General features: G+C 43.9%; 1 non-coding gene across 1 annotated transcript; it reads right to left on the bottom strand.

The window, feature by feature from the left end:
* Positions 1 to 19,835: 19,835 nt before the first annotated feature.
* On the bottom strand, positions 19,836 to 19,906 carry TRNAG-GCC (transfer RNA glycine (anticodon GCC)). Its single transcript has one exon. It is a non-coding gene; the product is annotated as a tRNA-Gly (tRNA).
* Positions 19,907 to 21,515: the final 1,609 nt, after the last annotated feature.

Genomic DNA, 21,515 nt, shown 5'->3' with positions numbered 1-21,515 from the left:
CTTATGTTCACAAAGCCTATTGTCTTACCCAATTTGGTTTTTAAAGGTGATTTCCATGTCCCAGCCCGTGCTAATGAATCAGCAGGCATTGAGCAAGCACCCACTGGGACTGAACATTGTGCTAGGTTTTGGGGGGGGTGTGGTGTAGGGAAACCAAGGGCACCAGGCATGGTACTTGCCACGGAACCCAGTTGGGTGTCGAAGGCTCACATGCACAGAGTAACATGAGGAAGATGACTGGCTGGTGCTCTCGGAGCTGTGGGAGGTCAGAGGGGCCTCCTGTGGCCTGGGAAGACAGCATGGAGGAGGTGAGCCCTGAGGAGGATGGGGAGGGCTCAGATGGAGAGGAGGAGGGCATTCCTGATGAGGGGGCAACGCAGGCAGGGGACCCACAGGGAGTCCATGGGAATTGTGAAAATAATAAAAACAATAATGTAAGCCAGCTGTCTGCTGGAGGACCCTGGCTCCCAGATATCTAGATGACCTCAACACAGCACAGCATACGTCCCTGCCTTTTCCAAGGTTCCTGTGTGTTCTGAGTGAAGGGGTGTTGGCTTCCTGGGGTCATTCCAGGATCTGGGCTCTGTTTTGATTGGCAGAGTATTGGTTTCTCATTTCTAGGGGCCAGTGTAATGCCCAATGATTGGATAGCCAAGAGCTGCCTCTTTGCACAGATAGTGCTTGGCTGTGTGTGTGTGTGTGTGTGGTATCTTTGGAAAGAATTTCACATGAGACTATAGGATCACAGAAGCAAAGGACCTGTGCCTATCACACAAGGAACAAATCCCCAAAGATGCTGGTCATCCTTACATCTCCCATACCCACCGTCCCTTCCTCTCCCACACGCTCAATTGATTCCAAATAGATTCTGGAGCATCTGTGTGCCCACAAAGCTTCTTGTCTCCTGAGTAGATGGAGAAATGCCCAGCTGAAAACTCTGGGGTTGGCCACTGAGCTGGTGGGCCTATTTATTGTCTAGTTAGAAGATCACAGGCTGAGGGTTAAGAAACTCCCAGTGCTTGTCTGGCTTTTGGAAGGCATCTGGATCCTGCCAGGTCAATGTGTAGCAAAAACTTCAGGGCCTGCTTTCAACCAGGACAGGCTGTGCTCTGGGCACTCGCCCAGATCAATATGCAGGTGTGATGGCTAGTCTGGCCATAGTGGTGGAATGGCTATGGGAGGTGAGCCCAGTTCTGAAATGCTGGCATGAAAGCAGTAAGTCCTCAATTTTGTGGCACTTAGCAAAGTACCAAGAAAAGCCAAGGCTGAGAGTTCCGGGGGCACAAGAAGGAACACATGGAAAGAACATTAGAAATTCATCTTTAGAAAAACGGCTCCATGTTAAAAAATGTCCCTTCAGAAGGGAAATGTGTAACAATTCACATTGCCTCTTTAAAATTCTGACAAGTGGCCCTTACCCAGCTATTTGAAATGGAACTCTATGTACCACCCACTGGGAAGATTCAAATGTGATGAATAAAATCCATCATTTATATTATAGGTTAGCACCTAGGTGAATACTAAGAATCTCCCAGCACTTGATTATCCCTTATCCTTTTTTCTATTCCATCAAAGTTAACTCCTGGGCCAAGAGATCTAAGCTTTAATATGTTTTAGAATTGCCTGGTGCTGAGTGGGGGCAGGGGCCAGAGTGGGAGGAGAACAAGCTTGGGCCTGGCTGTGCCCCAGAATTGAGCATTTTATTAAGCAACCCTAATGAAGGTGATCTGGGAAGCAGCAGAAAATGATTTGGGATTCTTATGGCTTATGCATTTGACTTAATCAATACTGTCATTCGTGAGTGACATCTTTCATTCACCTACCCTCTTTCATTTGATCCTCCATGCGGTGCGGGGGCAGATGTAGTCATTCTTATTTCATGGTCAAAGACTCCAAAACTCAGAGAGGCTGCGACCTGTGATTGACAGCTGGCCTACATCCAGGGCCAAGACTCCTAGCACAGTGCTCATTCGGCTCACTCCTTTCACCTCCTTCAAGCCCCACATGACCCACTGTGTATGGTGTCAACATTTCTTCCTGCCTCCTTGTCTATGCACTAAACTAGGGGAGGAGGGAGAAGCTAAGGTTCTCCGCTCTGTTATTCTTGAACCACGTCTTTGGTCAGAGGGAAGCAGTGCTTGATAAATGTTAAAATGCCTGATCAATTCAGCCCAATGCCCTAAGCCAGGGGAGAAGAGGCTACAGCACGCTGTTTCTGCTCGGAAGGGGGCAATGTTGAGTAAAAGTCACCATGGCTGCCCTCTAATCCCCATGTACTCACAGAACCAGTGCCCCAACCCCAGAACTGCTCAGGACTCTCAGAAGAGAGTTTGTTGAAGAAAACACTTCTTCAATGAGATCGAGTACAATCAAAATGCTTGAAAATGGAATGATCCTCCCAAGAAGGATCAACTGAGCAGAAGCTGACCAGAAATGGGGAAAAGAGAACTCGGGAAAGAACACACAGGATTGGGAACAAAGGGCTGTGCCCCGATTCCTGTTGTGTTGCAAAAATGATAACAGATACCACCAGTGACCAATCCCTGGGTGTCGGGGGCTGCAGTTCTCACAATAAGACATCTGTCAGATGTCAGCATCTCCACTTTACAGGTGGGGAAACTGAGGCTCAAAGATGCTAACGGCCTTGACCTAGGTCACCCTGCTCATGAGAACCAGAAACACAATTCTAACCCAGGCCCAGTGTCTCCCAAGCCCGAGCCCTGGAACTGCAATCTCTATGAGGCCTTGACTGTGAGATGCAAATGAGATAATTAACATGAATGTGTCATGTAAACCATGGAAATTTTGGCTCAGGTCCCAAACTTGGGAGCAATCCATGCTCCTCTCTTTCTCTCATCCATCACGTCTAATTCTTTGGCACATCTTGTCGACTCTATCTCAAAATTTATCCTTAATCCCACCAATTCCCTCCTTCGCTATCACCACGTCGGTTCCTCCATCTTCCCTGGCTTGGATAATTGGTCTAGCCTCCTGGCTGGTCTCTCAGCCTCACCCTTGGTCCCCAGGCCTTCTCACAATATAGTGGCCAGAGTGGTTCTGTTAAAACACAGGTCAGCACTCACTCAGAGATGCATATAGATATTGAATCACTATGACGTACACCTGAAACTAACATGATATGGTGGGTCAGTTACGTGTGTGCATCTGCACAGTCCACTCAGTTGTGTCCAAGTCTTTGTGACCCCGTGGACTGTAGCCCACCAGACTCCTCTGTCTATGGGATTCTCCAGGCAAAATACTGGAGAAATACTGCCATTTCCTACTCCAGGGGATCTTCCCATCCCAGGGATTGAACCCGTGTCTCTAGCATCTCGTGCATCGGCAAGCAAATTCTTTACCACTGCACCACCTGGGTTATGCCTCAATAAAAAAACAAATTATAGGTTATCTCTCTGCTCAAAACCTGCAATAACACACCATTTTACTGATAATAAGAGTCAGGTGCCTCTAGTGGCCCAAGTCCTATGGATTTGTTCTCTTAGCCTCCTACTTGATACTCCCCTTCCTTCTTGGATCTCATCTACCCCTCACTTGCTCTGCTCCAGCCCACTGACCCCACAGGCACTCACCTACCTCAGGGCCTTTACACTTACTATACAACCTAGAGGGTTTACCTAGAGGCGCTAGTACAGAACCCACTTGCCAATGCAGGTAGACATGACAGACGCAGGTTCGATCCCCAGGTCTGGAAGATCCCCTGGAGGCGGGCATGGCAATCCACTCCAGTATTCTTGCCTGGAGAATCCCGTGGACAGAGGAGCCTGGCAGGCTATAGTCCACATGGTCGCAAAGAGTCAGACACAACTGAAACGACTTAGCATCCACACACACACACACACACACATATTACCTAGAATATCCTTCTGCTCCACCAAACCCACATGGTTTCACCCCTCCCCACTTCAGGTCTTTGCTCAAACATCTCCACCTCAGGGAAGTCAATCACCCTATTTAAAACTTCACACCCCTCATAATACTGCCTACTCCCCTATTTATTTTTCCATATCTGATATCCCCTATGTGTTTTTGAAACTGTGACAAAATAAACACACCATCTCAACCACGTTTAAGTGTACAGCTAAGTGTCATTAAGTAACTTTGCTGTGTTGTGCAGTCATCAATATACATCTCCCGAACTCTTTTCATCTTGCAAAACTGAAACTCTGTCTCCATTAAACAATAACTTCCCATCCCCCACCCCTACCAGCCTATGGTGACCACCCCTCCCTCTTTTTGTTTCTATGAATTGGACTATGCTAGGTACTTCCTATAAAATCATATAAGTGGAATCATACTAGATTTGTGTGACTAGCTGATTTTATTTAGCCTAATGTCCTCAAAGTTCACCCATGTTGTAGCATATGTCAGAACTTACTTCCTTTTCAAGGCCGAATAATATTCCACTGTGTGGATTTACCACATTAAAATGAGACTTTATGGTGAATAAAGAAATAGCAATGCCGACCACTGTTCATGGACCAAGTGCCACCAGGTGCAGAGCACTGTGATGGAGCATCCCAACCAAGAGCCTGAGGTACTCTCATACTGCTGTTGGTTAGTCACTAAATCGTGTCCCACTTTTTGCAACCCCATGGACTGTGGCCTTCCAGGCTCCTCTGTCCATGGGATTCTCCAGGTAAGAACACTAGAGTGAGTTGCCATTCCCTTCTCTAGGAAATCTTCCCGACCCAGGGATCGAACCCAAGGCTTCTGCATTGGCAGGCAGATTCTTTACCACCGAGCCACCTGGGAAGCCCACTCTCATTTTACAAGGGTTGAAACTGAGGCTTGGAAGCGTATGCACATACAGCCAGTGGTGGTGGGACCAGGACTCACATCTCGGTCCACCAACAGGAGTCAGCAGGATTGTGGGAAGAATCTGGCCTGTTTCTATACATCTCATGAACTAATCAGTTAAAAGTTCAGTTCAGTCACTCAGTCATGTCCAACTCTTTGCAATCCCATGGACTGCAGCATGCCAGGCCTCCCTGTCCATCGCCAACTCCTGGAGTTTACTCAAACTCATGTCCATTGAATCAGTGATACCATCCAACCCTCTTATCCTCTGTCGTCCCCTTCTCCTCCCACCTTCAGTCTTTCCCAGCATCAGCGTCTTTTCCAATGAGTCAGTTCTTCCTGTCAGGTGGCCAAATTATTGGAATTTCAGCTTCAGCATCAGTCCTTCCAATGAATATTCAGGACTGATTTACTTTCGGATGGACTGGCTGGATCTCCTTGCCATCCAAGGGACTCTCAAGAGTCTTCTCCAACACAACAGTTCAAAAGCATCAATTCTTTGGTGCTCAGCTTTCTTTATAGTCCAACTCTCACATCCATACATGACTACTGGAAAAACCATAGCCTTAACTAGATGGACCTTTGTTGGCAAAGTAATGTCTCTGTTTTTTAATATGCTGTCTAGGTTGTTCATAACTTTCCTTCCAAGGAGTAAACGTCTTTTAATTTCATGGCTGCAGTCACCATCACTAGTGATTTTGGAGCCCCCCAAAATAAAAGTCTGTCACTGTTTTCATTGTTTTCCCATCTATTTGCCATGAAGTGATGGGATCAGATGCCATGATCTTCATTTTATGAATGTTGAATTTTAAGCCAACTTTTCCACTCTCCTCTTTCACTTTCATTAAGAGGTTCTTTAGTTCTTCTTTCCTTTCTGCAATGAGGGTGGTGTTAGCTGCATATCTGAGGTTATTGATATTTCTTCTGGCAATCTTGATTCCAGCTTGTGCTTCATCCAGCCCAGTGTTTCTCATGATGTACTTGGCATATAAGTTAAATAAGCAGGGTGACAATATACAGCTTTGATGTACTCCTTTCCTGATTTGGAACCAGTCTATTGTTCATGTCCAGTTCTGTTGCTTTCTGACCTGCATACAGATTTCTCAGGAGGCAGGTCAGGTGGTCTGGTATTCCAATCTCTTTCAGAATTTTCCACAGTTTGTTGTGATCCACACAGTCAAAGTCTTTGGCATAGTCAATAAAGTAGTCATCACAGTCAACAAGAGTCTGAAATGTAGTACTTGGGTGCAGTCTCAAAAATGACAGAATAATCTCTGTTCGTTTCCAAGGCAAACCATTGAATATCACAGTAATCCAAGTCTATGCCCTAACCAGTAATGCTGAAGAAGCTGAAGTTGAACAGTTCTGTGAAGATCTACAAGACCTTCTAGAACTAGCACCCAAAAAAGATGTCCTTTTCATTATAGGGGACTGGAATGCAAAAGTAGGAAGTCAAGAAATACCTGGAGTAACAGGCAAATTTGGCCTTGGTGTACAGAATGAAGCAGGGCAAAGGCTAATAGCGTTTTGCCAAGAGAACGCACTGGTCATAGAAAACACCCTCTTCCAACAACCCAAGAGAAGACTCTATACATGGACATCACCAGATGGTTAATATCAAAATCAGATTGATTATATTCTTTGCAGTCAAAGATGATGAATCTCTATACAGTCAGCAAAAAAAAGACTGGGAGCTGACTGTGGCTCAGATCATGAACTCCTTGTTGCCAAATTCAGACTTAAAGTGAAGAAAGTAGGGAAAACCAGGAGACCATTCAGGTATGACCTAAATCAAATCCCTTACGATTACACAGTGGAAGTGACAAATAGATTGAAGGGACTAGATCTGATAGACAGAGTGCCTGATGAACTGTGGATGGAGGTTCATGACATTGTACAGGAGGCAGGGATCAAGACCATCCCCAAGGAAAAGAAATGCAAAAAGGCAAAATGGTTGCCTGAGGAGGCCTTACAAATAGCTGTGTAAAGAAGAGAAGTGAAAGGGAAAGGAGAAAAGGAAAGATATACTCATGAGCTAATAGTTTTTATAATTTTAAAGCACTGTTAAAAACAAAAAAGCCCCTCAACTCCCCCATTCCAAAAAAAGAGGAAGTAGAAGAATATGCAACCAAGACTGTATATCAAATGCAATGCCAAAAAGATATTTACTGTCTGGCTGTTTACTAAACACGATTTCCCCATCAACTACACACCCTTTCTCAGGGAGAGAAGACTGCCCTATAAACATTTGCTATTTCACCTCCTTTGACTCATTCTAATCCTCAGATCTCTATTTCTAAATATCCCCCAAGAGATCTGATGCTCATTTTGATCTTGTTGACAGCATAAGAGTGTGGACTTTTTCCAGAGAGGCCCAAGGGGAGAGACCTCCAGGCCTGACTGAGGATGAAGAATATATAATATTAAGTCTTTAACAGGCATCCGTCTCTCTTCTAATTGACTCTCCAGGTTCATGGAAAACTTTCAGGGGCCAAAGATTTCTGGCTGCCTGATCGCTTAAGAGGAGAGTGGTTTGTAAACTCAGTCTTATGACTTGTGTGCCATATTTTTGCTAAATAGGTAAACAGGCAGGCATTTCAATAATGCCCTGATTCTCTGAGATCAGATTTCTAGGAATGCCAGTCACCAAGCACCTAGAACTTAACTCTGAAGTCAATGAAAAGGGTCTCAGGGGAAATAGTTGTACTTTACTCGAAGGGAGGACAGACAAGGACACATTCTTGGACCTTGATCTAAGTAACTGAGTCTTCATTAGGGAGATTAGCAGCAGCTAGAAATGGCAGCGGCAGAGGGAACGGGCAGCACTGCTAGAGACAGATCCAACCTCAGAGCACAGTACTCTGAGACCACGTGATGTGGGGGGCCAAACCCCACACCCGAGTGACTGAGTCACACAGAAGGATTATGCTCTCCATGAACTGGGGGCACAAGGAAAACACAATAATACCTGTTGTGCATACTCTGCAATAAGAAGGCAATGTTGAAATAAAAATACATTTGTAGTTCTCAGTTGGGCTCCAACTTAGAACTGGAGTCATGATGAATGAAACACACATTACTTATACACATGGACTTTGAAAAGGACACAACAGAATACAAAAGGCTAATGAGATATTGAAACAAGAAAAACTGGTATCAACAGATCTCAGTGGATCTCAGATCTCAAGTGAAATAATGTCAAGAGATGAAACTATGGGTTATAATGTGGACATTACTGTTGGAAGGTTGTCGGTTGAGTGAAATACACTGTTTTCTATCAGAGAACGGGGTGTTTTAGTGACAAAAGAACAGTGATTTGTTCAAGGCCACTAATTTGGTCACTGACAACGCCCCAGTTCTCCTGTGGCTACAGGGACTCACTTGCTTTCAAATTCTGTCTCTCTCTCTTCCTCTGAATTTCTCTTTTTCCCCACCTGTTTTTGTTTTGAAGAAGTTCTGACCTTGTGACAGAGAACTTGGCAACATAAGTCCAAATTCAGATCTCCGCCCCCGACCCCAGAAGCTCTCTTTTCCTCCTAGCTTTCTAATATCAATCCCACAGGCGTCCTCTGATTGGTAGTTTGGGTCATGTCATGGGTCTACCCTCTAGCCAATTTCTGATGGCAGTCTACCAAAATTCATGCCCTCTTTTCCAAATTATAGGACCCTGTCTGGGAAGAGCAGCCCAGACCACAGTGACATTTCCCAGCCTAACTTGAATCCAGATGAGGCCACACAACTAGTTCTTATCAGAGGACTGTGAACAAAATTGTTAAGTATAACTCCCAGTCAGTAGCAGTTATGAAACAGACACACCTTTCCCACCCACAGAAGGAGCTCAGAGCCTCAAGCTCCTAATCACAGACCTTTCTGATCTTTCAGCTTCCAGCCTTAGTCACCTCGGTGTTGAAACTCAAGAGTCATCCAAAAGGCTCATGAATAACAAAGACATGCCTAATAGGAAGGGAATTCCCCCTCAGCCTCCCTCCCAGGAACCAGGGACAAAGGCAAGTCAAATGCTTTGTTGTACAACAGATGGGTTATCTATACAAAAGTGTGTGTATGCTTGTGTTTAATTAGACTTGGGCAAATTAAAGTCTCTTTGCTTTCTACTTAATCAAGTGAACTAATGCCAAGAAATGAAACCAGGATTATAATGAGGGCATTACCGCTGGAAAGTTGTCAGTGGAGTGAATACACTGTTCTCTATCAGAGAACGAGGTGTTCTAGTGAAAGAACAATTTCTCCAGTACCCTTCTTTATATGACCATGAAATCTTCCGTCCAGGCCGGAATACATTGGAGCACTTTCATAAGGGAATGTGAACTCTACCACTAACCCAAGTGGTTTCCGAAGTATATTTATGTTCCTGTGATCCAAGCATAGGTTACTATTGGTCGCCACTAACATTACTGAGTGCTGTGCTAAGTATTGTAATAAGAGTTTCATGTACGTTATCTAATTTAATCTTGTAAAATAGGATTTACATGTAAAGTAAGTATTATAATCACTCTCATTTTATACATTGGTAACTTATCTAAGGTCACCCAGCTCAGAAGCAGTGGGGCCTAGATTCCAATGCAGACGTCCGACTCCCACAAGGACTGCAATATGAGCCCTGTTCCTGCCAAGAGCCTGGTTGAATGGAAATCAGAGATTTAGGAGAGAGAATTGGAGGCATGTGGTCACAGCTACTCTTCTGTGTATTTCAAAGTGCTACTCTTGGGTGGAAGTTTTCATATTTGCACCATGCACTTCAACAGCTACCTTCACTAAATTGTTTTCATGTTGTTGCTTGATTTAATGACGGGTACAAGAAACAGCTTATGTTCCCCTTCTGAATTCTGGGTGAAACTGGTGGGCAGGGGACAGCTGTGCCCTTTAGATTGGCCCCTGCAGAAATTTCTCTTGAGTTTTTTACAAGGTAAACGTCTTCTGTTTCCTGAAGAACTGCTATAAAACTGCCTCTCGGGTATTGTTTGCATCTGCTGCTGTGTTGTTCAAAATTTTGAATATGACTTTATGCTCTAGTAGAGCAATTTATTTACTTATTGAAGTATAGATGACTTACAATGTAGTATTAATTTCTGCTGTACAGAAAAGTGGTTAATATATATAAATGTATACATATTCCTTTTTAAAACATTCTTTTCCATTATGGTTTATCATAGGATATTGAATATATTTCTCTGTGCTATACGGTAGGACCTTGTTATTTATTCATTCTATATATAAAAGCTTACGTCTGCTAACTCCAACTTCTACTCCATCTCTTCACCCAACCTCTTCCTCCTTGGCAACTACCCATCTGGTCTGTCTCCATGCTTCTGTTTCTGTTTCATAGATATGTTCATTTGTCTCCTATCTTAGATTCCACATATTAGTAGAATATGTGGAATATTCCACAGATCAAATGGTCAGAACACTTGCTCTTTTTTTTTAGCTTAATCCAACTTTTTCTGTTTTTATTCTCATTTTATTGAAATCCCGTTTTTGGTATGTTACTTAAACCCTCAAGATTTTTTCAGTTCAGTTCAGTTGATCAGTCGTGTCTGACTCATTGAGACCCCATGGACTGCAGCACGCCAGGTTTCCCTGTCCATCACCAACTCCCAGGGCTTACTCAAATTCATGTCCATTGAGTTGGGGATGCCATCCAAATATTTCATCCTTTGTCATCCCCTTCTCCTCCCACCTTCAATCTTTCTCAGCATCAGGTCTTTTCATATGGGTCAGTTCTTCACATCAGGTGGCCAAATTATTGGGGTTTCAGCTTCAGCATCAGTCCTTCCAATGAATATTCAGGACTGATTTCCTTTAGGATGGACTGCTTGGATCTCCTCACTGTCCAAAGGACTCTCAAGAGTCTTCTCCAACACCACAGTTCAAAAGCATCAATTTTTCAGTGCTCAGGTTTCTTTATAGTCCAACTCTCACATTCATACGTGACTACTGGACAAACTATAGCTTTGAGTGGACAGACCTTTGTTGGCAAAGTAATGTCTCTGCTTTTTAATATGCTGTCTAGGTTGGTCACAGCTTTTCTTCCAAGGAGCAAGTGTCTTTTAATTTCATGGCTTCAGTCACCATCTGCAGTGATTTTCAGTTCCGCCCACTTCAGTCGCTCAATCATGTCCGACTCTTGGCGACCCCATGAACTGCAGCACGCCAGGCCTCCCTGTTCTTCACCAACTCCCGGAGTCCACCCAAACCCATGTCCATTGAGTCTGTGATGCCAACAAACCATCTCATCCTCTGTCGTCCCCTTCTCCTCCTGCCCTCAATCTTTCCCAGCATCTGGGTCTTTTCCAATGAGTCAGTTCTTCCCATCAGGTGGCCAGAGTATTGGAGTTTCAGCTTCAACATCAGTCCTTCCAATGAACACCCAGGACTGATCTCCTTTAGGATGGACTGGTTGGATCTCCTTGCAGTCCAAAGGACTCTCAAGAATCTTCTCCAACACCACAGTTCAAAAGCATCAATTTTTCAGTACTTAGCTTTCTTTATAGTCCAACTCTCACATCCATACATGACCACTGGAAAAACCATAGCCTTGACTAGACAGACCTTTGTTGGCAAAGTAATGTCTCTGCTTTTTAACATGTTGTCTAGGAGCCCCCAAAACTAAAGTCTGTCACTGTTTCCATTATTTCCTCATTTATTTGCCATGAAGTGATGGGACCAGATGCTATGATCCTCGTTTTCTGAATGTTGAGTTTTAAGCCAATTTTTACACTCTCCTCTTTCACTTTCATCAAGAGGCTCTTTAATTCTTCGCTTTCTGTCATAAGGGTGGTGTCATCTGCATACTTGAGGTTACTGATATTTCTCCTGGCAATCGACTCCAGCTTGTGCTTCATCCAGCCCAGCATTTCTCATGATGTACTCTGCATATAAGCTAAATAAGCAGGGTGACAATATACAGCATTGATGTACCCCTTTCCCTATTTGAAACAAGTCTGTTGTTCCATGTCCAGTTCTAACTGTTGCTTCCTGACCTGCATACAGATTTCTTAGGAGGCAGGTCAGGTGGTCTGGCTGCCAGACCACCAGAATTTCAGGAGATAAAATTCTTCATCTCTTGAAGAATTTTCCACAGTTTGTTGTGATCCACACAAAGGTTTTAGCAGTCAATAAAGCAGAAGTATATGTTTTTCTGACACTCTCTTGCTTTTTTGATGATTCAATGGATGTTGGCAATTTGATCTCTGGTTCCTCTGCCTTTTCTAAATCCAGCTTGAACATCTGGAAGTTCATGGTTCACATATTGCTGAAGCCTGGCTTGGAGAATTTTGAGCATTACTTTGCTAGCATGTGAGATGAGTGCAATTGTGTGGTAGTTTGAACATTCTTTGGCATTGCCTTTCTTTGGGATTGAAATAAAAACTGACCTTTTCCAGTCCTGTGGCCACTGCTGAGTTTTCCAAATTTGCTGGCATATTGAGTGCAGCACTTTCACAGCATCATCTTTTAGGATTTGAAATAGCTCAACTGGAATTCCATCACTTCCACTAGCTTTGTTTGTAGTGATGCTTCCTAAGGCCCACTTGACTTTGCATTTCAGGATGTCTGGCTCCAGGTGAGTGATCACACCATCGTGGTTACCTGGGTTATGAAAATCTTGTTTCTATAATTCTTCTGTGTATTCTTGCCACCTCCTTCTTAATATCTTCTGCTTCTGTTAGGTTCATACCATTTCTGTCCTCTATTGTGCCCATCTTTGCATGAAATGTTCGCTCTAATTTTCTTGACCAGATCTCTAGTCTTTTACTTCCTATTGTTTTCCTCTATTTCTTTGCACTGATCACTGAGGAAGGCTTATCTCTCCTTGCTATTCTTTGGAACTCTGCATTCAGATGGACGTATCTTTCCTTTTCTCCTTTGCCTTTAGCTTCTCTTCTTTTCACAGCTATTTGTAAGGCCTCCTCAGACAACCATTTTGCCTTTTTGCATTTCTTTTTCTTGGGGATGGTCTTGATCACTGCCTCCTGTACAATGTCATGAACCTCCACCCAGAGTTCTTCAGGCACTCTATCAGATCTAATCCCTCGAATCTATTTGAGTCTCTTGAACCAGGTTTCTTTAGATTAGAGTAAAAACAAAAATTATTGATATTTGGTGATTATTATAAAACCACCTATATAGGACGTCGCCATTAACCCCACCATAGAGCCATCAGAACTTACACAGGACTGGGAAAGAAGCTCTTGGAGGGCACAAACAGAACCTTGTGTGCACCAGGACCCAGGAGGAAGGAGCAGTGACTCCACAAGAGACTGACCCAGACTTGCCCGTGAGTGTCCAGGAGTCTCTGATGGAGGCGTGGGTTGATGGTGGCCTGCTGCAAGGCTGGGGGCACTGAGTGTAGCAGTGCATGCATGGGACCTTTTGAAGGAGGTTGCCATTATCTTCATTACCTCCCCCATAGTTTGGCCCATTAAATAACAGGGAGGGGACACAGCCCCTCCCATCAACAGAAAATTGGATTAAAGATTTACTGGACATTGCCTGCCCATCAGAACAAGACCCAATTTCCCCCTCAGTCAGTCTCTCCTATCAGGAAGCTCCCATAAGCCTCTTATCCTTCTCCATCAGAGGGCAGACAGACTGAAAACCACAATCACAGGAAACTAACCAATCTGATCACATGGACCACAGCCTTGTCTAACTCAATGAAACTATAAGCCAGGCTGTTTAGAGCCACCCAAGACAGACGGGTCATGGTGGAGAGTTCTTACAAAACGTGGTCCACTGGAGAAGGGAATGGCAAACCACTTCTGTATTCTTGATGAGGAGCCTCTTGATGAAAGTGAAAGAGGAGAGTGAAAAAGTTGGCTTAAAGCTCAACATTTCAGAAAACGAAGATCATGGTATCTGGTCCCATCACTTCATGGCAAATAGATGGGGAAACAGTGGAAACAGTGTCAGACTTTAGTTTTTTGGGCTCCAAAATCACTGCAGATGGTGACTGCAGCCATGGAATTAAAAGATGCTTGCTCCTTGGAAGAAAAGTTATGATCAACCTAGACAGCATATTAAAAAGCAGAGACATTACTTTGCCAACAAAGGTCCATCTAGTCAGAGCTATGGTTTTTCCAGTAGTCATGTATGGATGTGAGAGTTGGACTATAAAGAAAGCTGAGCACCAAAGAATTGATGCTTTTGAACTGTGGTGTTGGAGAAGACTCTTGAGAGCCCCTTGGATGGCAAGGAGATCCAACCAGTCCATCTGAAAGTAAATCAGTCCTGAATATTCATTGGAAGGACTGATGCTGAAGCTGAAACTCCAATACTTTGTTCACCTGACAGGAAGAACTGACTCATTGGAAAAGACCCTGATGCTGGGAAAGACTGGAGGTGGGTGGAGAAGGGGATGACAGAGGATGAGATGGTCGGATGGCATCAATGACTCATTGGACATGAGTTTGAGTAAACTCTTGGAGTTGGCGATGGACAGGATGGCCTGGCATGCTGCAGTCCATGGGGTTGCAAAGAGTTGGACACAACTGAGCAACTGAACTGAACTGATGAATGACCAAATTTTATATCTATAAAATACAATCAATGTTAAAATTATAGTGAGGTTAGTGTAATCTCTGTCCAATTACTCAAATTACATTTTGGGATCTTTCCATAATTCCAGGACACTATTATTCACATTAATTATTATTTACCAAGTAAATATGAATTAACATCAACTACTGAAGTAGATATGCCAGTTAAAGTTTTCTAATTGAAAATGATCATGATGTTGGGATAATAAAAATGATGAATATTTATATATTGAATCATTCAATAAAGATTAATGAGTGCCTTCTCTGTACCAGTGAATGAAGTTCATGTTCTAAAGGAAGAGTTGCAGCCTTCCCAGGTGGTGAAAATCTACCTGTCTATGCAGGGGACATGGGTTCAACCCCTGGTCCGGGAAGATTCCACATGCCATGGAGCAGCTAAGCCTGTGTGCCACATCTACTGAACCTACACTCTAGAGCTCGCAAGCCACAACTACTGAGCCCAAGTGCCACAACTATTGAAGCCTGTGTGTCTAGAGAGTGTGATCCACAGCAAGAGAAGCCACCACAATAAAAAGCCCGCATACAGAAATGAAGAGTAGCCCCTGCTTGAGGCAACTAGAGAAAGCCTGCGCACAGCAATGAAGACCCAGCACAAGCAAAAATAAGTAAATTTAATAAAATAAAGTAAGGGTTGCTATGGTCTGAACTGTATCCCTCCCTCAATTCATATGTTGTAAGTCCTAACCCCCAAGTACCTCAAAATGAGACCTTATTTGGAGAATCTTTACAGAGGTATTTAAGCAAAAATAAGGTCAGTAGGGTGGGCCTAACCCAATATGGCTGGTGTCCTTATAAACAGGGGAAATGTGAACACAGGCACACATAGAGAAAAGGCAATATGCAGAGACACAGGGAGAAGATGGCATCTACATGTCAAGGAGAGAGGTCTGAGGGTCTGGGACAGAACCAACCTTGCCGACACCTTAACTTTGGACTTGCAGTCTTTAGAAATGTGAGACAATAAGAGTTCTGTAATTTAAGCCTCCCAGTCTGTGATCCTTTTTTACCACAGCCAACAGCAGACTAATCCAATGGGAAGGAGCTCTAAGATGGGAAAGAAGTGAATGAATCACGGAAAAGAAATGCATTCCGTTCAGGGGAGTCCACTGAGTGAGGGAGAGATGGGCATTGGCTGAAAGTGATGTGTGTAAACTATTAACCCCCTGTGAACATGAGGCTTTGCTTTCTTCCTCGAGTTCAGAACCAAGCCTGGGAATGTGGTATGGGATAAGCTACTGTAAGGAAGAGACCGAAACATACAGTGGCTTAAGTAGGGCAGAAGCTCTCTTTTCTCCCATCCAGGGGAGAGGAGGAGGGTGAGAGGTCAAGAGCTGGGAAGGTCGGATGACGGTAAGACAGAGCAGCCATCTTGGATGGCGGCCTCCTTCTCTGGACCTGCAACAGTAGCTCAGGGGACAGCAGGTGACCTTTCCCAGCAGCTGACAGCAGGGGGAGGAAAGAGTGGAGGCCTGGAGCTTCTGTATAAAAAAAACCGTGGTTTGCAAAGTACATGCATGGCTTCTGTCCTCAACCCACTGGCTGGAGGTCAGTCATGTGGCCACACCTATTGCCACAGCATCTAGGACAAACTATCCCTTGAAGAGTCCAACTTCCAAGAGTTCCCTGCTAACTAATGCAGAGAGCTCTGTTTCTTAAAGGAAGAAAGAATCTAGACTCTAGGGAGCAATTTGTAGGCTCTACCCCAGCCTAGCCTCAGGTAGCAAGAGAGCTGGACTCATCTCAAGTGCTTCCCTTAAGGCTCCAAGTTGGTCGAGGTGACATCTGAAGTGGATTGTCACTTGTCTGCTATCATCTCTCCCATGATTTCCCAAAAGAGCTCTTCTGATGCAGTGGCTGGCCAGGTAGCAGGTGCCAAGGCCTATCTCTCTCGTTCCCAGCTCTGAAAAAAATCTCCCCACCTCATCAGCAGGAACCCCTCCCCGGTCATCGTGTTTTCTGCCATTAGGGCCTTGTCTCGTATCCTTCATGCTTATGAGCCGCCTGGGGCAGGAAATTTATGTGTCTGGCATGCTCTGTGACTCTCCAGCAGTCTGAACCTTTACTGCCTGTCAGAAGCATTTATTAATATTGCTGCTAATAATAGTACCTAGCAGGGACAGACTGGCTTGAACACGTCAGACGGCAATGTTTCCCATTACTGTGCTTTCATTGTTCGCTGGAACATGACAGGAGGTGTAGATTCAGACTTGCCTTTTCAGTCCTCTTACTCAGGTTACTGATCCCATTACTAGAAGTCTTGCTTTGCTGGCATCCATAGAAAACACGTAGCAAATACAGGCCGTAGGGTATTCTCATGCTCCGTTTATGCAGGCTGAAATGGAAAATTTAGTGTCTGTGAAAGATAAAAGTTCCAACTCCGTAGCCTGAGGTTGTCTTGAAGTGAGATGGGCATGAAAGCTGAGTACAGGCTAAATCTTGCCTGTCTTCTTGGTTGCAAAATGGAAAAGGACAGGCAGGGAAAGCCAAGTTACCTGCCTTTAGATCTGTATTCCTATTGCTCATTCTTTAAAACATTTCTCTGTCCAGGACTGTATAAATTGATATAAATTGCTAAACTTATTGAATCCAGGTTTATGTCAAAAACTATGCAGGGAGCTTTCTAAGAATTTTCCTTTTTCAACCTCCAGCAACTCACTGCTGTAGACACTGTCAGTCGCTAGCTCATCCTTCAGGCTAGCAGAATCCATTGTGTATCAGAGAGGCAGAAAATGTGGGTTCTCAGGACTTCCTTGGTGGTCCAGGGGTTAAGAACCTGCCTTGCAATGCAGGAGACATGGGTTCGATCCATGGTCAGGGAACTAAGATCCCACACGCTATGGACTCCTCAGTAGAGAGTCCATGTGCTGAAACTGAAGATCCCCCAGGAAGTAGCAAAGATCCCAAGTGCCACAACTAAGACCTCAAGCAGCCAAATAAATACATTTTTAAAAAGAAAGAAAGAAAATGTAGGTCCTTACTTTTACACCTGCCCTTTCAGCTCTGGCAATATTCAGGTGACCCAATATCGGCCAATTAAACTGATAACAGGGAAACTCTGCTGGAGGAATTCTTGGCAAGATAAAATCTATGTGAGAAAAGAGGTAAGAAGAAAAATTGCACCTCCTTCTTCTTTGAAAGTGTTTTTGTTAAGACATGATGTATGGAGCCTTAGCAGCTATTTTGTATTAATGAGGGAGAGAGTGCCAAGAGAGCCTCAGGGAAGCCCTGACATGGTTGAAACACTGATCTTCCTTGGAATCATCCTCCTCTAGATCACTTGTTATGTGAAAAAATTAAGTTCTTTTAATATAGGCCCATAATACGTGAATACTGCACTATGTGCAGTTGGGAGCATCCTAATGTATCTCTGCTCCCTTCCATTACCCTCTCCTTGGGAAAGAATCAGGGAACTCTCTCCACCTGCACAGTGGTGCCCACAATTCTTCAAAAGGGAGACAAGGCCTTATATTTCTAGGATGACGTTAGGTCTGGTTTTCCCAGGGCTCTTCTAGGACAGTTCTGGTTTATTCCTATTGTTCTGGTGTAATTTTAAGGGATGCTGAAAATACTCCTGGATGGATGAGGAATTCTCTGGCCACTTGATTCCTTTTTCAGAGAGAAAAAGCTGAAAGGTGAGTATCACTGCAAGAGGAGAACACAGCCTCAGGTCACAGTGAAGGGGCAAAATGGCTAGGGTTCTGGGAGAGTGTAGGAGAGAGCATATGGGGAGGGATGGTTTCTGCAGGGCAGGGAAGGGCCCAGAAATGAGAAACTGGGTGCTCTAATGGCAGACTCATCCATCCCCTAGATTTTTCAGTGATCTACTCTGCTTCTAAGAGATACAAGGCCTTCGTTGCTGTGGTTTTGTTCCTTCTCTGCTTTTTCTCCTTTCACAGGGTCCCAATCTACCTTCCACCAGTGTTCCTGGGTATATTGGAACCCACTCCTTGTCCAAAAGTCTCAAACTCTTGCCCAGATAACTCCCTGCTTTCCTGACCTCTTTCCAAGATTTCCACAAGATCGACAAAGACGTTGTGTGAAGTGATAGTCATTCTCATTCATGCTATTTCAAGTCCATTTTTCCTCCAGACTGACCCCTCAAAACTCAAAGTTATTTGGAGCACATCCCACCCCTACTCCTTCCTTTTTATGGACACTCCATGACCATGAATAACTGAAAACCAGGCCTGCCTCCGCCCCTTCTCCCATCAGTGGATGATGTTTTACCTGCCTCCTATGCTAATAAAAACAAGTCACAAGTAGGGTGATTTATCTATCCTAGCAACGCATGTTTAAATGCATAAATTAGTCTTGATTTAAATTATACAGGCTCATTATCTGTGAGAAAACTGGGCTGCCCCATTAGCCTATTAGAATGATGAGTACTGTGCCTGCAGCCCCAATAGCTATCCCTGGGGAGTTGAATCCAGGAACAGAATGAGCCCTTGTGCTCCCAGAACAAGTACAAGGATGTGAGGCAGCTAGGGAGGGCTGTGGTATCCAGCCTTCCCACTGGGCTTGGGGATGGGTAGGGGGCTTGGGCAGGGAAGGACCCCATTCTTCCTGATTCTTAAATGGAGATACGGGACACACAGGAGATGGGCTTCTTTCTTCTTGCCTCTGCATCTGACCATTGAGGTGACAGTTTGGGTTTGTGCAGCAGTGGGAGGCAAGAGAAATGCTTAAGGGGCTTTGGGCAACCGGACACACTTGGCGGGGATTGGAGACGTCCATGGGCTGTGATCACTGCAAAGATTTCTATCGCCCATAACTCTATCTGTGGGAAATTGATAAGCTTCTTGGAGGGGGTAGTTTAATCCTGCAAGAAGAAAACTTTTAATTCATCCAACAAGAATTATAAGTGTCTACTCCATACCAGGCACTGAGCTAAGATCAGAGGCTACAGGATCTACCCAAAACAGAATCTCATCCCTGAAAAGCTTTTCAATTTGCTGGGAATTTCAGATAAGATAACAGGTCATTTTAAAACAGAGTTGCTACTGGTAATAAAACATTTTTTTCCAGAAAGATGACAGTGTATCTTTTCAATGTCATACTAGGTCTTCTGACAGCCTTGATTTGGCTAACTACTACTACACAAGTTAAGATCAAGTCCTTGAAAAGTGAGATCTTAACTGGCAGGAAATCGATAAGATGCAAATAATTTTTGTTCATTGGAAAAGATAGCTTCTAAGGGTTATGATTTTATTGCCTGTGTGTGTTAGTCACTCAGCTGTGTTGGACTCTTTGAGGCCCCATGGACTGTAGCCCACCAGGCTCCTTTGTCCTTGGAATTCTCCAGGCAAAAATACTGGAGTGGGTTGCCATTTCCTTCTCCGGGGGATCTTCCTAACCCAGGGATTAAACCCAGGTCTCCTGCACTGCTGGCAAATTCTTTACTGTCTGAGCTACCAGGGAAGCCCACAAAGGGGACACTGTGGCTGCATGGGCCAGGAAGCAAACCTGGGTCTCCTGCGTGGCAGGCGAGAATTCTACCACTGAACCACCCATGCACCCAAGTGCCACGCACCTTATTGCCTATAGCACATTGTAGTATGCCCAGTTTTGGATCTAAAATAGCAGTCTTATATCAACATTCTTCCTTTTACTTACCACATATAAATCAGTTTCTTTTATGTTCCTTTGACTCAACTTTATTACCCTGCTAGCACCCTTACTAATGAATTAAATGAATATTTGACATAGGCTCATGATGTGTGTTTGTGAGAGCTGTGTCATTTACCTTCTGGAAATTACAATGTGAAACTACCTTAGAGAAAAGGGGTTAAGGGGTCCCGGATGAGCAACAACCAAACAGTCTTAGGGGTTTAGGGAAGATTTCTCAGATCATCTAAAGTTAGACATGAAAAGTGAAGGGTAGATGAGGCAAAGATGGAAGAGGGTGATGTACTAGGGCGAAGGAAATAGCTTATGTCAAACCTGGGGATGAGACACCTGCATCAACAGGTCATAAGCCCAAGAGCATGAGTGGTGAGAGGCAAGGCTAGGCAGGGTAGGTAGTAAGCAAGAGCAAAATCATGGCTGGACTTCAGTGCCATGTCAAGGAGCTTGGTCTTTATATAGAGGGCATTGGGAAGTCACTAAGGAATTTTTAAACAGGGAGAAGACATGACTGGATTTGGCTCCTGGGTTCACTGTTTCATAACCCAGGTGGAAATCTCATTTACCCATATAATAATTACACCTTGCTGAGGTTCCTTATAAAATTCCTCTATAATTCTGCTTCACTCCAGTTTCTACAATTAGAAGATATATTGATGAATAAATTCATGGAGAGATTTATATATACATATAACGGAATGCCCAAGAATGGATATTTACCATTTATAATGGTTTCTTTCTCTATTCTGGTCTAGAGTAAAAATAGAAAAAGCAGATGTGCAAAAAAGCAAGGCTGACATATTTCAAAATACAACTCAAAGTAATGGGCAAATCAGAGCCGAAGGAGGAGACTCCAGAGACCAGCTATTAGATGCAATTGCTTTGGTCAGAAAGGTTTCTGCTTCTTTCAAGTTTCCTTGGCCAGATGTTTCCATTTCAGAGAATAAATTATAAAGCAGTTAAGCACTTTTAGCACAAGGGAACATTTATCTTGTTATGATGCAGTTTTTTGAGGACTTTTCAGCAATCGTAGCACTTTTGTTTCTTGTCTCATTTCATCCTCAGAGGAGCCTATGAGGCAGACAGGATGAATGCTACCATGCCCATTTCACAGATGGAGAAACCAAGGCCCAGAAAGGTAGTAATTTGCCTACCTGCAAAGTAGGCAAGGTAGACTCGAAGAATGGAAAAAGGATAATCTTGTTACCAGTGTTCTGAATGACCATGAAAGTTATACTTATTACATATGAAATAAATGCAATGACAACTGCATTCACTTCCCATGCTGGTGACGTTATGCTAAAAATCTTTCAAGGTAGGCTTTAGCAGTAATTGAAATGAGAACTTCCAGATGCACAAACTCGGTTTAGAAAAGGCAGAGAAACCAAAGATCAAATCACCAACATCATTGGATCATACAGAAAGCAAGGGAATTCCAGAAAAACACTTCCTTCTGTTTCATTGACTATGTTAAAGCCTTTGACTGTGCGCACCATAACG

The sequence above is a fragment of the Dama dama genome, chromosome 3, assembly GCF_033118175.1.
Source record: "Dama dama isolate Ldn47 chromosome 3, ASM3311817v1, whole genome shotgun sequence".
NCBI lineage: Eukaryota > Metazoa > Chordata > Mammalia > Artiodactyla > Cervidae > Dama > Dama dama.
This window is presented reverse-complemented; position numbering and strand designations above follow the sequence as displayed.